At 40.8% G+C, this 17746-nt stretch overlaps 1 long non-coding RNA gene across 2 annotated transcripts in view; it reads right to left on the bottom strand.

The window, feature by feature from the left end:
- LOC115579550 (uncharacterized) overlaps positions 1-10751 on the bottom strand; it is a 44030-nt gene extending 33279 nt beyond the window's left edge. The window contains exons 1-3 of one of the 2 annotated variants that reach the window (XR_003983678.1): positions 10397-10751; positions 8077-8234; positions 4621-4889 (exon numbers count right to left, since the gene is read on the bottom strand). This is a non-coding gene — a long non-coding RNA (uncharacterized LOC115579550). Of the gene's footprint in view, positions 1-4620; positions 4890-8076; positions 8235-10396 lie in introns of those variants that run through there. The other variant, XR_003983677.1, reaches the window with a different exon arrangement.
- Between the last annotated feature and the right edge of the window lie 6995 nt (positions 10752-17746).

The raw sequence follows: 17746 nt of genomic DNA, 5'->3' as shown, positions 1-17746 counted from the left end.
TGCTTGCCAGAAATCTTCCATCACGGCCCGTAACAATATTGACTTAGGCAACACTGTCGAAAAGCTTGTAAGACTGGTCAATACAAACACTTCTTAGTGAAAGCACGACTTAAAAGCTCTGTTGAGTGAAGACAAAAGCAACCTTCAGCAAAGTGGCTCTTAAGTGTCATAAATAAGGACTACAAACATGTCTGCCCAGAAAAAACCCTTCCCTCAAACACTGTATCAGCCAATAGCAGGCCTGCAGAGGTGTTCATTAAATGAAACACCATTGTGATTTATACCTTGAAATTAGCCTATTTGTGTTGGACAATGATGATCTAATGATCAGTTAACTTAAAAAATAGACATTTCTATTCATCCTCTACGTAAAATATGCTTTTATACTTGGACATGCTGTTTTTTAAGATTAAATTACTATTTTTGTCTTGAAAAATGGCAATTGCTAACTCACAACACTCTGCTGACCGGTATGATTGAGAGTGCTGCGATGTGTTAAATGTTAGTTATTTCAGTGTCTGTAACAAGTCTTGTTTCCATCATATTCCGCCTGAATCCCATTGGGGCGTAGTGCTGGCTGCAAAGATGATGACAGGCTAACCAGTACTTTTAACCACGTTTGTGCTGTTTGATTGACAGAAAACAAAACAAATCCCCGTGATGACAGCCTTCCCTGTTTCCTCAACACAGCCACTGGATGAAAGCCAGATTTTTAGAAAAGTGTGTCACAGGCGTCATCACCTCAATATGTGGGACAACAGAGAGGGCAAGAAATAAAAAAAGCTGTTCAGCCAAACGTTGGGTGGCTGTGGCTCAGGAGGCAGAGTGGGTCGTCCAATAATCAGAGGGGAACAGGTTCGATTCTCCTGGCTGCATGTGAAAGTAACCTTGAGCAACATACTGAGCCCCAAATTGCTCCTGATGGTCGACACCTTGCATGACAGCCTCTGCCATCAATGTATGAATGAATGAATGGGTGAATGTGACGAGTGTTGTAAAGCACCTTGAGTGGTCAGTAGACTGGAAACCGGCTATAGAAATGCAAGTTCATTTACCATGTAAAGTCAGACACATGGTCACCCTTGTTGCACCTCTATGTAGGGGTACAGAAAACAGATTCACAGAATCTTGATCCTTATCTCCTACGATTAAGAATCAATTCAAAAATGTCAAAAATGTTTTTTTTTCTACAGGTTAACTTATAAGATGTTGATGGAGCGAAAGAAAAGGCACAGCATGCACACACTAGAGTTTTCTTCTAATTTATCTTCGAAAAGGCAGCGGATGCACGTTTTTCTTTTGATACATTTCACTTATACAAGGAAAGAAAAGGCTTTGAGGATGAGTTCTAACCAATGTGTAGTGTAAACCTCTGAGGACAAAGCTGCAAACTTCAACCTAAACTCTGATAACATCCAGGTTCCTCATCAGGGCGCAAACATGCCAACAATGGATGTGTTAATCAACAAACTATTTTTTCATTATGATCGTTGGCAGTCATGCTCTCAGTTGCTCTTGTGAGCTGTAAACTGGTTCATCAGGCATGCTAAAAAAATCATATTGCAGCAGAAATTGTTCTTATGTCAGCCTTGAAACTTAACCTAAAAAAATTACCAGAAATTTAGGCATAATGACGGCTACAATGTCATCTTAGCCTTTGGACTTTTACTGAATTACATCTGAGACATAACCTGTACTCTGAGCGTCTTTATATACACAAGACAGTCACAGCCGATGTGACAACAACGCCAAAGAGATTTCATCACCATCTGTGATAAGAGATCACCTCCAATGATTGTCTACCTCCATAACTTCATTTACAACGAGAGGAAAATTTGACACTGACACAACATAGTGACGTACATTTAACAAAGATAAACTTTACCCAAGTTTTACGGTGCAAAGAAACGTCACAGAGAAACAGGAGCGTCCATACGTTCCCGTTTCTGCATTAAAATGTTTGTGTGTGTTTGGGATCGGTCGTGTAGGGGCGTTTCAGATAACAACCTGATCTTACAAATATACAAGCATACCTAAGCCCTCGTCGAGACGCATGCATCCGGTATGCCATCTGATACGGATAATCCGAGAGGCGTGAAAGCTCCTCAGCATGACAAGATACGGGGTGAATCACGAGGAAAAGTGTACAGTCACGAATACCTGCATCGCCGCCCTAAACGTTACAGCTTTGTCTGACGAATGTCAAAACTTGTTTGGCTCAGATGTCATAACTGTTGTTACACAACATAACAATACATTTGGTGATATTGGAGGAAAATAGCAAAACAGTTCTCATCCCAAGCAGTCCCAATCCCAGTGATGGGAGATTCTGAACATTCCTGCACTAAATGCAACGAGAGCTGCTGTCAGTCACCGTGTTTACAGGCAGCAGGCGGAGGTGTGGCGTTTAAACTCCTGGCATACGGGTCGAACTCTGCCAGACCAAGGCGCGGTGGTATCACCTTCCTGACGCATGATGTCATGGACCGCCACCTCCGTCTGCTATCTCTGTCCATTCCAAATGGTCACTCATCCTCATCCCATCAGGGTATGAGGGCTTGTAACATCCCTCCTCCGCTTTCAAAGCCGGCGCTGAGTGCCGGGATGTTTTGCAGGTGAGCTTCACGTGGAGTGATTACAAAATAAGCCAATAAAAATCAACTAAGTAATGCAAAATAAACACAAATTCTTATATAAAGAAATAAAAAAAAACATATACAAAAAATGACCTGCCAAACATCTCTTTAATGGGGTCAATTGCCAGGCTGGTTTCCTCCGGCTTGTGGACTCTTGCATAGACGCAGCAGTGCAGGAAGCAGAATTCAATGCATCCCTCCAGGCTGAGTATATACCCTGGAGAGCCTGCTCGCCTTCCTTCTGTCTCTCTAACAAAGCAGGATTAAAGTTTGGCCTGGACCGGCGTGCTGGAGGCTGACAAATGAACGCCGCGCTGGCAGCAAGAATGTGATTATGAAACGATCTGAGCTCAATGCAGCGCACATCCAAAAATTAAATATACAGTAATATGGCTATTACAGGCTGTCAAGAAGTGAGCAGCAGCCCTGATTGGAGATATTTGGGCCAAACTGTCTCAGTGCTTTTGCAGCCATGCAATATTCAGAGAAGCTTGTCAGGCGTACTGTTTGATTTATCCTTTTGGGCTGAGCACTACAACAAGATTTCCTTGGAAGACACGCAGGTCTGCTCGCATTGTTCACATCGCCAACAAACACTATGAAGATGAACCAGATAAACAGGCTGAACTTTATACAATGTTCACAGGCAAAACACAAATGTTTATGTGCTGCAGACTATTAAAAATCTTCTGGTTTTATTCAGGCTGTGCAATTAATTTCCTAAAAACTTAACAGGAAAACACACCAGAGACTTACTGTATGCCATGAAACTAAATATAGATATATATAGACCACTTCTTCCACCTCCCTGCATTGACATAAATAACCCTTCTCTTATAATTACATTTATATACATGTAATTTGCAACAGAAAATACATTTTGAGATAAATATGATACGGACCGGATTTCTGTTGACATGAAGAGGAAATGTCAATCAACGTTATCTGTCAAGTTGAATATATTCCCCTTTTATCATGTGTGTTGTTTGGGCGCTCAGCCCTTGGTTAGGGCTGGAGGCTGCGGTGATTGAGATGTGACGTGTTCTGAAGACCACAGTCCTTTTCTAACCTTAAACAAAATGGTTTTGTTGCCTAATTATAACCTCGACTGATTTCAATGGACTTGCCCCCACTTGTCTGCACCTCACTTGAAAGGAAATCAACAATTGAAGAGAGAGAGAATAAAACAATGATTTGGCTAACTATAACACACTTTTAACAGTAGCTGCTTCGTGTCTAAAGTGGGTGCACGGGCTCGACTGCACATCAAGAGTGTGAGTAACATCTTTTCAAATCAATTTTGGATCCTGGGGCTTCCAGAGACTTGATTTATTGCAGGCAAACTGTATGGAGCCATTTCAAGTCATTTTTCAATAGTTTTTTTTTACAATTTAAAACACAAATCCCCATCTACTTCAATTTAGGAGAATGCTGCAACACAGTTTTGCTGTGACGCTCCAGAAATCTTTTGTGGACTATGAAACTTCACCTGACTTTCCATCAGCATGAGGGTGAAAAAAGATAATATCACCATTGATCAAACTTTCTAAAGTTTCATCATTATGTTTCTCTTGTCTTGGGTTTCTATGGGGGGAAATAGACATAAAATGAAGCAGAATGACATCTAGAGTATCTCCATTTGATGCACCGGTGCAGCTATGAAAACAAGCCACCTTGGGTTTTAAATTCTTCATTCAGTCAAACATCACAAAGGTAATGGACTTTGTGAAATCACATCGATCATTCGCACTTTTTGCAAACTGATGCCAACGTAATCTGCTGCCAACTCCATTGTCATCCGAGCGTTACCTGCTAGCGTGCCTATTAAGCATGAGTACAGTGTTTTCCAGTGGCCATGGCAACGAGGAAGACTGATTGAGCTGCGTGAGCAGGAAGTGCTGCGAGGACAACAGGATGTGCCCTGGCTCCGCCGTCGAGGGTCGAAGAATTCAAGGAAGTTATTGTACTCTGTGGAATGGGCTCAGGAATGCAAGATGTCTGCCGTGCGTTTCATTTATTTTTTTCAGGTCTGAGTCGTATCACATGTTGGAGGCGACAGGCTTTGAAGATAATGTTGACCCTGTGTGATACATGTGTGACATCGTGCTGGCACACGGATGTTTGTGGTCACCCACCTCCACATTCTCCTGTGACAGCCGAAGGCTTCACCAATAGGAAAAAAAACCCTCCATCAGCAGTTGCTCAAGCGGTGTTTGGTCACGTCAGCGAGGTACTGTAGATAGGAACTGTCACCTGAAAATATACCAGACAAATGTGCAACTTATAACCTCAGTGGAATGTAGTTATCAGCAGAAACAGTGATAAATTCAGTGAGCCTTCACAATCTGATGGATGCAGAGTTCCTGATAAAATAAACAGCCGATGTAAAAGCAGGAACCTCGACCATTTGAACCCAAATTTAACCCAGAAGTTTTCCTCTGAGCAGCTTGAGCTTTGGCTTAACGTTCTTTCCGAACTGTAAGACATTGTTCTCTATATGTTCTATATGTTCTAGGCTTGCGGCAATAGGCGACAACATCGTCCATCACCATTGGCTGACAGTCATCAACTACTGAGCCCTGTAACATTTCAACATGATGCAACAACATGATTTAAAAGGCCCCAACAGAGAGCACAAAAAAAGTACATGACCCCTCGGAGATGCTGGAAGGCAGGAGTTGTTGGTGTTTGTGGGAGAGAAAATCAAACTAAGATGTTTTTTCAAAATCAAAGGAAGCTTTACTGTTGGTCGCACAAAACAAGCATATACCGAAGATGTGTCCTTGATGGTTTCTGGGAACATAATCTATGAGATAACTTTCTTTATACTTGAATTTTCCTGACAAACAAACCAAAACGCTGAAGAGGTAAAACAGCAAATTTGTCACATGTGAAAAACTGGCAACCGTGAAATTTGGGCATTTTTGCAGACAATATGTCAGAATAATCCAAAACCTACATGTGTGGGTCTCTACTTCATCCACAAATACAATATTAAACTGCTGCTTTGGCTGATTTTAGCCTCTAACATCAACATGATCCTGAGTCTTTCTCAATGAGAAATGAGGAAATAGATCAATCTGCGTAACATTCCAAGCTCTACTTTTGAAGTTTGACGGTTGACTATCTTCGCTATTGATAACACTGCAGACTTAATCAGTCATTAGACGCTTCACTGCATACATCACTTGCTCCCAGAAACCTTTAACAAAGCTGAGCTCTTAATCCTGACCCTCCTCTCCAGCCTGTGGCGTCTATTCACACTCTCCTGCAGACGGATTATGTATCCGGTAGCCTGACACTCTCAACTCGTGCGGCGGTTTTGATCCTTCGTTAGCCACACAAGCCCAGATTGTCCCCTTCCTCCCCGTGTTCTGGATGTTTCTGTTGTGACAGCCCTTCTCCCTGACGCGTGGATGGAGCTGTCTTCCCGCGGGTCAGAGGGCAGCCGGGTCAGGGGTTAACACCACCGGCTGCTCTACAACAACAAACAAGTTGTCCGCAAAATCCCACAACAGGGGCTTCACTTTCTGCTCCTATAAATGCCATCACACTACAAATACACAGCTAATGTCTCAGTTTCACACACAGTAAAGGTCTCTTTTGAAGCTGCTTGCTGGTGGCGCACACATCATCCCTCAATCGGCTGCATCTCTTCTATCCGTACACCGTAAAATAAAAGCAATGGAGTGAAACACGGCGGGCTAATGGGGGGTGAGGGTTAGCGAGCTGATCCGCTGACAGATCTGATGTTTGCTCGGTGTTGAAAGCTGCGTTCTGCCTGTGGGATCAGGGTGTCTGCTTGTACGCCTAAAGGTGTAGCGAACGGCACAACGTCCCCCCCGATGATGTGTTCCTCAATGGAGAGGTTAACAGGTTTGACCCTCAACCCCCCCGAAGCCATGATGGTTAAAGACAGACAGGCTGGCCCGACGCACAAACATACAAGACGCCGGCACGGAAGACGTAAAGAAACATCATCTAACAAACAATTAACAGGAAAAACATTAAGGGTTTAAGGGTTTCACACAGTGTGCGCAGTTTTTTTAAAAAAGTCGCAACTCACCTTTGACACAACAGTGATGTCTGAAGAGAACTCCATCACAACGTCACAGAACCCAACGAGACACATTCACAGTTTCTGTTCTGTCTGTTTCAACAGTCCAAGTGTTCAATGTACAACACTTTTAAACTTAATTCACACATTCGAAGAGTTGGGGAAAAAGCAAATGTTGGCATTTTGGGGGATATGCACATTTCCAGTCTCACTGCAAGAAGGATTATAAGGAGCCCACTCTCATGGATGTATGGTAAATATGGTAAAACAATATGGTAAATAAGCTTTAGTGGCTGGTTAGCTTTGTTGGCACAAAAGCTGGAAGAAGGGGATGACAGCTCAGTGATTAGCATCTAATTTGTTTAATATCTACATGTTAAAGCAACACTACCTCTTTTGAAGAGGTTTAGATGCAATGAAAATCTCTTGGCCGAGAGAAGCCGCTCATTAGGGACAAACCGACATCCAGGTTAATATTCTGTCTGATCTGTATGAGTGTTTTATTTATTCCGATTCACGTCCGATTGCCGATAAGATTAATTCATATAAAAATGCTACTTTGGCTCTGATGCAGCATCCTCTCTCTGTCTGCAGTCACCACTCTGTGGTCTCACTCAATGTCCCGCCCACAACTGTACCTGATTGGTTACACGTCATCAAGTAAAAACCTTCGACTCTGAATAACCTGAATATAGTGTAGAGGAACAATGAAGTAGCAGACAATGGAAATACTGATCTAAGATTTTTATCTTTACTGCGCATGTAAATCAGTCCAAGATATCAGTTATCGGTTTCCATGATTTCTAACAATCAGTTTGGTATAAGCCTTGAAAAAATACATCAGTCGATTCCGAACCTCCACTTCCTCATAATCAAGTAATCGACTAATTTATTTAGCTCCAGTATTTAATAAAAAGTTGTATTTATTGTGATATGACAATGTAGCTCACACTACAGACGTTAATCTAATAATGTGGTTCAACATGTTTAATTCCACTGCATTAACATCAGACCAGTAGGGCCGCAACAATTATCCAGCCAGTAATTTTCTCTGTTAATTGATTAATTATATGGGATTTAAATTTGTGAATATTCATCACAATTTCCCCAAAACCAAGTGACAAAATCTTCCAAACCAACAGTCCAAAACCAGAATGTATGTAATTAAATTACACAGAAGATGTAACTATTCACATTTAAGCTAACAGCTAACAATTAAAACCTAACTGTTTGATCATTAGTAAGAACTGCCATCTAATTGTTCTGAGTTATTGTGTGTGAAGAGATGTTAATGCAAACAAAAATAGAAATAGAATTCAAATCACTAATTTTCTAAAGCTTTTTTTCCCAATAGGGGCAAATTCATGTTAATCATTATCAGACCTAACTTTCCGCCACGTTACCAGGGTCCCTCCTGACGTCCCTCAAAGGCCCTCCGGGGTTCCCTGGACCCTCGGTTAGTTCCACTGCGTTAGCATGGCAGTCACGCCGGTCAGTCATTTACAACAACATAGTGTTTGTGGGCGACACTCATTCAGCAGCTGTAACACATAAACAACCAGGTCGTCAGCGTTGATAGCAGCAGTGCAGCCTGTAATAACAGCCCTACAAACTTAATTTAGGACAGCCAATTAAGTTTAACTACTGTTGCCAAGCCCTTATGAAACCATTCAGCACCTTGCCAATACAAGTTAGATCCAAACCAAACTGGAACCAAAGCACTTCACATCAGAGTACAGAGAAGCAGCAAAGGCATGAAGCCAATAGAGGACAGCAGGATTGTGTGTATCTACTGCCCTCTACTGGAGGAACAGGCGAAAACATCAGCCGCAGCAAAATCCTGCACAAAATATTTCATTTTAAAGCCACCATCAGTTAAATGTTTGCATCTTTTTCCATATAATAAGAGTCTGTAAATGTCATACAATGCTGGTGGGGTATAATTCCTCCTCTGTCTTAAAAAACACTGGAATCTATGTATTTAATATCAACCACGTGTTAGTTTTCACGTAAACTAACACATATCTCCATGTAAGTCTACTAAAAATACATTGTTTTTCTTCACTGATTAGACTGTTGATTAATTTACTTGCCAAGTTAAGCAACTGGACTGAAAAAAGTGACATAAAAAGGCCGCGTCTTAATGCAACAATAAAAATAAAAGCATTAACAATTAAATTTTTTTGAACAAAATATCCAATTCACCATTATATTAAAGTGTGCAGTGTGTAGTTTCGGGAAGAATTTTTATCAAAAGAGAAAGATCTCATGACAGACGTTATTGTAATTGAAGAGTTGCATGTACCTGTGTGCTTCTCCGCACCCCAACAATATCCACATTAAAATAATGCAAAAGGATGCATGTAGTTTTGTAAAATGCCTAGAATGCTTAAAAGTACCTACTGGCAGCATTAGTAGGGATCTTGGGATGTGGGGGCATATATGCAGATATTTTTTGGGGACAAGAAATATTCACGAAACCGAAAAAAAGAAACATTCAGATGTTTTACAGATCATGAACTCATAAAATATCCGCAACATCCCTGACTTTATTACTTTTACATAAGCGCATTTAAAATGATGGAACAGAATCACCTGCGTCTGAAACAATCAGCAAGACCAGAGATAGGGGGATAATTTCAGGAAGAAGAGCAAGACCAGAGATGGTGATAGATTTCAGGAAGAAGAGGTAGACGGCTTTCCAACCTCTGTGCATTCTGGGAAAGGATGTGGAGGCGGTCAAGGATTACAAGTACCTGGGTGTTACCATCAACCACAGACTGGACTGGAGATCTAACACTGAAGCTGTTTACAAGAAGGGGATGAGCAGACTTTACTTCCTGAGGAAGCTGAGATCCTTCAACGTGTGCAGCAAGATGTTGGAGATCTTTTATCAGTCTGTGGTGGCCAGTGTACTTTTCTTTGCTGTGGTTTGTTGGGGAAGCAGCATCGGAGCCAGCGACACCAACAGACTCAACAAACTGATCAGGAAGGCTGGCTCTGTGATTGGCTGCAAACAGGATACTCTGGAGGCTGTGGTGGAGAGGAGGACACTGAAAAAACTGTTATCCATCATGGATAATCCTCTCCACCCTCTCCAACTCACACTGGTCAGACAGCGGAGCACCTTCTCCGGAAGGCTGCTTCAGCTTCGCTGTCGTAGCAATAGATACAGGAAATCTTTCCTGCCACAATCCATCACTTTATACAATAACTCTCTCACCTCTGCCTGACTGAGAACTCTGGTCTCTCTACTGTTTTGTTGTATATATTATTATTGTTATAGTATATTTTGCATATTTTGTTTTGTTGTATATATTATCATTGTTTATTGTTTATAGCACACTGTGCACTATATATATACACTATGTATATATTGGATTCTATTTATGTTATGTACAAAGTGTTTTATTTGCGGACCCACTACTGCTGTAACAAAATAATTTCCCAGTCTGGGATCATTAAAGTAATTCTATCTATCTATCTATCTATCTATCTATTTGAAAGGGTTACAAACAGAAATGCCACATAACAGCCACCATTAATTGAGCAGTCAGGTTAAAACTGCTTCCAATGAGTTAAAATTAATATAAAGTGAGAGATAAACCTATTAAGTCGAGGAGACAGCTTCAAAATAATGTCTGGACAGTGTAAACAAATTAAGCTAGCTACAGTTAGCACTTAAATTAGCAAGTTATATTACCTGGATGACAGGTGGACACTATGAATGAATGAATTCACCATTAGATCTCAGATGTGCTCCTGAAGCCCCTCAGTCAGCCTGGTTTTGGTCACTTTAATCAATAAACTCTCCCCAGAAGATTGTTTCCAATCTCTCATGTTGTTCTGTTTGTTGGTTAGCATGTTAGGCTAATCTGAGAACGACGTCCACGCCCAGCCCAACATTTCTTGTAATAAGCTCCACAAGTCTCCGTTCAAAATGTCACGATATTTTTCACATGGAACATGTAATAAAATCACCTCATGCTGTTTTAACTGTTCGCCAGTTTTATTTTAGGCCGACATAAACCGACATCATCAACCTGTTGAAGCCTCCAATTAAGGTGAACTGCCTGATCTGGCCTCTAGGTGTCGCCATGGCAACAGCATTAATTTAAATAGAGCTACTCTCATCAGAGGATTTAGGTAACGTCGTAAAGTAACTGAGTAAAATACATTTACTTAAGTATCCTGCTGTAATTAGGTTAAATAGGCTACTGTTTTGAATTAGTCTATGTGAGTTGAGTATATATATTTTCTGCTGCTTTATCGAACCTTTACATACAATACAATACAATGCAAAATATAAATCAAGTTTTTGCAGTTCATTACAGTATCTATCCATATTCATTTATAGCAGTGAGGTTTTACATAGCATAGGCTTACGAATCTTATAATGAGCCTATTAAATAGGACAATTATTATGAATTATAAATTAAACTAATTGTAAAGTAGGCTTAGTTAAAATTAGCTGCAAAGCAGCCAGCTGTAATGTCAAAATGCCCGTCATGCACACATTAATGCAGCAGTAATAATAAAACACTTGTCCTGTAAAACATTTTTAGCCTACTTTGGCAGAATCTGCGCCATGAGTGGTTTTACATTTCATAATATTACTTAAGTAAATTACAGCCTACAAGTGCAGCCTCCAATTTGTAAAACTATCAAAACAAGTCTTTTGCTTGAAGTAAAGTGTTTTCATTACAGTAGCTTTACTTTTTCTTTAAGCAAGATGCCAGTACTTCATCACTGAACATTGACTCAACAGGTTTACTCTCAATTAAGCCTCACTCTACTAAATGATCATTTCAGTGCACCACAGTCTGAAAAAAGCAAATAAATCCACATAAATGTTAATTTTCAGTCTGGACAATCCTACTCATTAAAGCCCTTCATCTGGAGCAGAGCCCTCCATGGAGAACATGGAATTAAACGGTCCACTAGAGTGCAGTGTTACCATGTGTGTTCAGTACAATGTTAGGATGTACTGTAGGCTAAAGCAGACAGCAAAACCTTTCATTCATTCATACAGGAACAGAAAGCCTTGTTTTCAGCATCATCATTCATAAATGTGTGCTTGACAATGAATTCTGCACTTGTAAAATTAAGTTAAAAATGTTTGGAGAAGACAGATTTTTTCATCTTTGTATTTCAGCTAACAGAGGGAATATGTGGACAGCTTTGCAGGTTTATGTCCAGTGCATGTTTTTGAAGGCTAAAACAGAAATTATGAATTTTTTCATAAGAAAATAACAAAGGCGTATATTTAATCAGAACTGTGGCCCCATTACAAGTCTCTGTAACAGGAGTAAGTAGTCAAATACTTGACTTAAGTTTGTTAAATACTCCAGTACAGGAAAACGTCTAAAAGCTCATCTGGCAAAAGTAGCCTTAGCTAAATGTATACAAGTGTGCAATGCCTTGTGTGTGTCATACTATTATATAACAACCTCATTTAGTAGGTTAAAGTGGAACTAATTTAACTATTTTATAAACTTCTGAGTAGTTTTATTCATAACCACGCATCACATTTTACAAGCTTATCATGTGTTTTATGTAGAAATATGAATTGTTTCAGTAACTTCCACTTTCAGATAACTGTAACTCTGAAATGGTAAGGATTACATGTAATGTGGCATAAAAGGGAATATACTAAAAAAAGTGCAGGTATCTGAAACGTGTACCTAAAGACAGTCAGACGGTTTGTGTCATCCCTCCTGTCAGCAGTGGACAGTAAAGCAGGTCATCGCCTGACATTTAATAAAAGCCTGAAACTTGCCTGAAACACACTGTAATCCCTCTGTGTGTGTGTGTTGTCTTTGCCCTCCGTGTCGTCTGCAGCTCCGTGCAGGTCTTTAAGGGGGAGATTACAGAGTCTGGCTGAGTCAGACGGACAGATGTGTCATCAGGTGAACCTGTCTGACTCGGCAGGGACCACAGCTGAGCTCATTGTCCCTCTCTGCCGGTCTGTGGCCTCGTTCCGAAGCCCCCGTGACTGTCTCTTCCCACTCTCGTTCTCCTTTTCCTCGCCAGTCTCTCCCTCCTCTCTGCTCCCCTTTCTGTCCGTCTGTGCCCTCTTTTTCCGCCTTTTCGCCCACTCCTCTGCCCTGGTTTTCTCTCATTTCTGATCCCAATTTCTTGATCTTGTTTTGAGGCTTTTATTTCTTTTTTTGATACTGTTTTTTTTTAATGCTGTTCATCATTTTTGTTTTGTTCCCTCGCAGAACTGTGAATGGGATCCTTTGAAACCTGAAGTGTACCTGTTGAGCATAAACTCGACTGAGAGTTAAAGTGAAAAGATGCCAGATTAGGCTGCAGCTCTTGGGCGAGTTATCAGGTCATAACGAATATCAATTTCAAAAACTAAAGGGACAGTTCACTCCAAAATCAAAAGTACATGTTTTTCATCCGACCTGTAATGCCATGTAGATTGATTTGGTGTGAGTTGCAGAGTTTTGCAGATATCAGTAAAGATATCGGCCTTTTCTTGGATATAAAGGAGCTGGATAACATTCCTGTGGTGTACGAATAATGGACGATCTGAGAACCCTAAGCAAACCAACAGACAAGCATTTCAAAAGTTAGCCAAGGCCTAGTTCATACTTGAGCCACAGCTTAGTTCACATTACATCCAAAACTTATCCACTTGGTTTCCAATAAAACATCCATAACTAATAGAGCAAACTTACGTCTTGTGACCCTGAATCACTATCGTCTCCATACCGGCCCAACAAAGTGGGAGCTGCCCCGTCTACCATCATGACCAACCTTCGAGAAAGTCCAGCAGTGTGTTGTTGCTGGTTCAGAAAGCATTCCTCAGTAAACTGATGGAAACACAGGAAGAGGTTTGAACTGTACGACTGAATAACTTTAATCAGTGACTCATCCTCTTGAGTTCACATCGAAGAAAACACGTCTTGTCAACATGTCAGAAGACGTTACACAAAAAATCTCTTCCCGGGTTCCATTTCAGCAGCTTTATTAACTAGTGCTGTGCGTATGTTATGCACATGTATGACATGATGACGTAGCGTGAGCAGGAGTAGCGTCCTCTGTCGGATAGAGGAGTTCCCGATGGTGCCGACTTTGGGCTTTTTAAACTTTGCACGAGAACCTAAATAACACACTGAGGTCAAATAAAATAAAAAAACTAAAAAAAGTAGGGCTCCTTAGTAGGTGGGTCACTCAGTGTTACCACAAAAAGAGAATTAACTTCGTAGGAAGACGGGAAACATGACAGGAAAGAGGAAAGGAAGGTGGAAAATGAGGCTTAAAGACAGGGAGAGTGAGAAGGAGCAAGTGAACTAAACAAAAATCCATGAAGGTGGGCACATCATTATGCTGTGAGATTATGAAATTATTGTTGGTGAATAATTATGAAACACTAATTTAGATATTGTATTTGATTTTTTGGTTCTACACATTGGATTTTAAGTAATTTGCAATATAAAATCTAAGCAAACATTTATTTTTGGCCAAAAAAGAATATTACGAGCCCATGCAACAAAGCTTAGTAGTCTTGGAATCGATTTCTATATTTAGCATTCTAATATCTTCAAATATGTGATCTGCGGCCACAACACATCCTCTGGATGAAATTGCAAAATGTAGGCCAACATTTTCTCATGCTTGTAAAGCCAGATTATGTATCAGACCACCTGTTGAAAGGCATCAAAACACATGAAAAACATTGACTACCACATTTTAAATGCTTCCTACGGCCATCATCAAGGTGGAAAAATAGCACCACAGGTGATTTTTGATTGAACTGACCCTCTAAGCTCAACTATAACAGCTAAAGTACATTCAGGAGCAGAAGCAGTGAGTCATAATTACACCGAGAACAACTAAGATGGAGCAGAGGAAACAGAAACCCCTGCTGCTGCGAGAGAAGACTCTCATTTCAGTGGATTCCTGCTGCTCTGTTTTAAAGAAATAAAACAGGATCAGTGGGTGTGAGACAGAAAGGCAAGACGGATCCGCTGTGCGTTTGGATCTGGATGAAAGTGTCTGTGATGAGAGGGAGAAAAAAAACAAAAAAAAAAACAGCTGCTGGGCCTCGATTGTAACAGAAGCCCCCGGTTCAGAAACACAATTTGTTTTATCGACAGCAGCAGTCTTCTTCTGCCGCTGCAGAATGTGGGACATGACAGCACACATCGCTGTAACATAACGCAAGTGGGTCAGACAACAGAAAAATGATCCCTATGAATGATTTCTGAGACAGAATTAGGACTTTAAACAAGAAATAGATTCTTGGACACCCTTTGAATATCTTTAACATCAGCTGACTCAGTGTGACGAATGCTTGGATGGGAGTTTTTACGCCATTCATCCACATTTAATCTAAGGATTTCAAAAATAAAACATCAAAAATGGGATAACAACACCGATTGCCGTCACAGGTCCGTGCTCGAGTGTCCTGCCTCATGTCTGTTGCTGTAAAAAGTGTGTGTGTGTGTGTGTGTGTGTGTGTGTGTGTGTGTGTGTGTGTGTGTGTGTGTGTGTGCAGGGTTAGTAGTGGAGGGCGGTCATCGGTGGACAACAACAGCTCTTTTCATAGTTGTCAGTGTATCCGGGTCAGCTGTGCAGGAGATGCTGAGAGTCCTGCAGCTGTTGGAGGGAGCGGGAGGGAAGAACAGCAGAGAAAATGAGGACGTGTGTGTGTGTGTGTGTGTGTGTGTGTGTGTGTGTGTGTGCGAATGAGGAGATCTCCCCTATACAGCTCCATCAGCCAATCAGCCAGCTCACACCGATGTAAAAAAAAGAAAAGAAACACCAAGTAGAGAAAACAAAGATGGGTTTATGCCAGAAGAAGCTGCCTCCTGCTTGTTTTGTCTGCATCTCGTCGCTGACTCAGACTTAAACGAGTCATTCCGTGTTTTATTTGGGTTTAAACAGGAGAGAGAGACGTTTCAAACATGTCCCTTGATTTAACACCACACGTGCAAATCTTTTGCATCTCACAACATTCTGAATTAGGACCACCATACTGCACCACAACCTCCATCCACCTCCGTCGAAAACTTTAAAGCAGCACCAGGAGCTTGTATGTTTTTGTTGATTCTGGCGGCCCCTGTGGACAAAAGTGGTATGAGCACCACCGGTTGATCCAGTTGGTGCATCCATGTGTGTCAGTGACAGAAGACGCAATGTATTTTTAAAATAGTTTTCTTTTTTTAAACACAGTTGTTTGCAGAATGCACGATGATGTTAAGTATCTTGTTGTGGTGGTGTAAGTCTTACAACTATAACATGACGATGGTGAGACATCAGTTCCTTTAGCTCCTCTTAAAAAGGAATAGTTCAACATGGTAGACATACTTATTCATTCTCAGAGAAATACCCACTTCACTCCTGTTTTCTGAAGGTCTTGACGCAAGTGTTGGTTCATATATCATTCATAGCAGGATTTATACATCAGTTTATTTCTGAATGTTATGGCTGCTGTCAGTATCTTCTGATTTATGAAATTATAACGACAAATTTCCTCGGTAAAAACCTTTCACTCCAAAAACAATGTTCAGATTTGCATGCTGGTAATTAATGCATATCCATGAATTTGTAACTAGATAATTGCTCATTTGAATATTAAAACATAACATTTCAGAATTCTTGTACAAAATAATCTATCTATATATACTGGGGAAGTTTTCATTGTGATATCTTTGTTTAAAAAAAAGCGACTAACCTGTTGTGTATCTTTATAAAGAGCCGGGCCAGCTGTTTCCTTCTGTTGCTATGCTAAGCTAAGCTAACTGATGACAAACTTTATCACAGGCAGAAGAGTTAATGTGGATCTACTCATTTAACTGTTGGGAAGATCATCTGAAAAATTGCAACTTTTGCTTACCTTTATCCATTTTTATTACATGTTGAATATAGTTGAGGAACAAGACGAGTGGGTGGAAAAATTAAATAGTAACGTCTTCATACTACGATTGCTGTATTACTCAATATATTGCAAACGCTCGTAGAGCAGTTGCCTTCATGACGCAGCGTAGTGGACGCACGTTGGGGGGGAGTTTTGTCTTTCTGAGAGCTGAGAGGCTCCGAACTTCTGGAGGATGACTCACTCATAAATACAGTGGAGAGCTGTGAGACTGACGGCGTGTTTGAGAAGCTGCCAAACAAGCTTTTAGACATATTCTGCAAGGTTATTACTAAGTGAATCACGCTCAATAAGATGAATCACGGTCAATCAGAAGAGTGGTTATAAACAAAGGGCTCCTGGGAGAGGGACTCCTCAGGGGACATTTCTAATGATTGTGTTTTCCACCGGTGTGTTCAGGATCCTGCTCATATCTTACTGGCGTTTGTCTCTTTTCTCCGACTGACGGGGCGTTTGCAGTTTCTGGAGTTTTCAGTCCTGCAACTCCTGAGATCTGGACGAGTTTCTTCTTCTAGAGGCTGCTGATGCTACAAACAGGAAACACTGGACTGTATTTGCAGAAGGTTACCGGCTTGTCGGTCTGTTTACAACTCTAAGTTGAGTGATGGAAAGTTGTCTATCTGCAGAGCTGAGCACAGTGAGAAGAAAAGACTTCACTTGATTCTTGGAAGACCAAAAGGAAGCAGATAAAGGGTCATTTGTCCTGCAGTCAATACTAATCAAACTGCTTGCCGCCCACATTAGACTGACTCTAATTTCGTTATGTTAAATTGAGTAACAATCAGGCTGCTGTTGTGGATGAGTACCGTGTTGAAGAGAGGATGTTATCGTTTCATCTTCTGCTTCTGTTTTTTTGTCTTTGTAGTTTTCCTCCTGCTGAGTTTGTGATCTGCTGTTCAATAAAATGAAAAAAAATAAATACATAAAAGGATTTGTGTATCTTCTGTACTTCTCAGCATCATCCTGCACACTACCACCCTTCTTATCTCGCCTTCCCATAATGGTTTGTTTGTTTTGTTTATTCTCTGGTTTCCCACACGTTATCTTCTCGTGGGATTTACCGAGCGGTAATCTACTGCAACACTTCCTCCTCCGTTCCCAGAAAAGTCATCAGCTGTGCATCGAGTCTTTAGCATGGAAAAATCCAAAGCGGTATTCTTT

Source organism: Sparus aurata, chromosome 3, assembly GCF_900880675.1.
Source record: "Sparus aurata chromosome 3, fSpaAur1.1, whole genome shotgun sequence".
In the NCBI taxonomy this organism is placed as follows: domain Eukaryota; kingdom Metazoa; phylum Chordata; class Actinopteri; order Spariformes; family Sparidae; genus Sparus; species Sparus aurata.
This window is presented reverse-complemented; position numbering and strand designations above follow the sequence as displayed.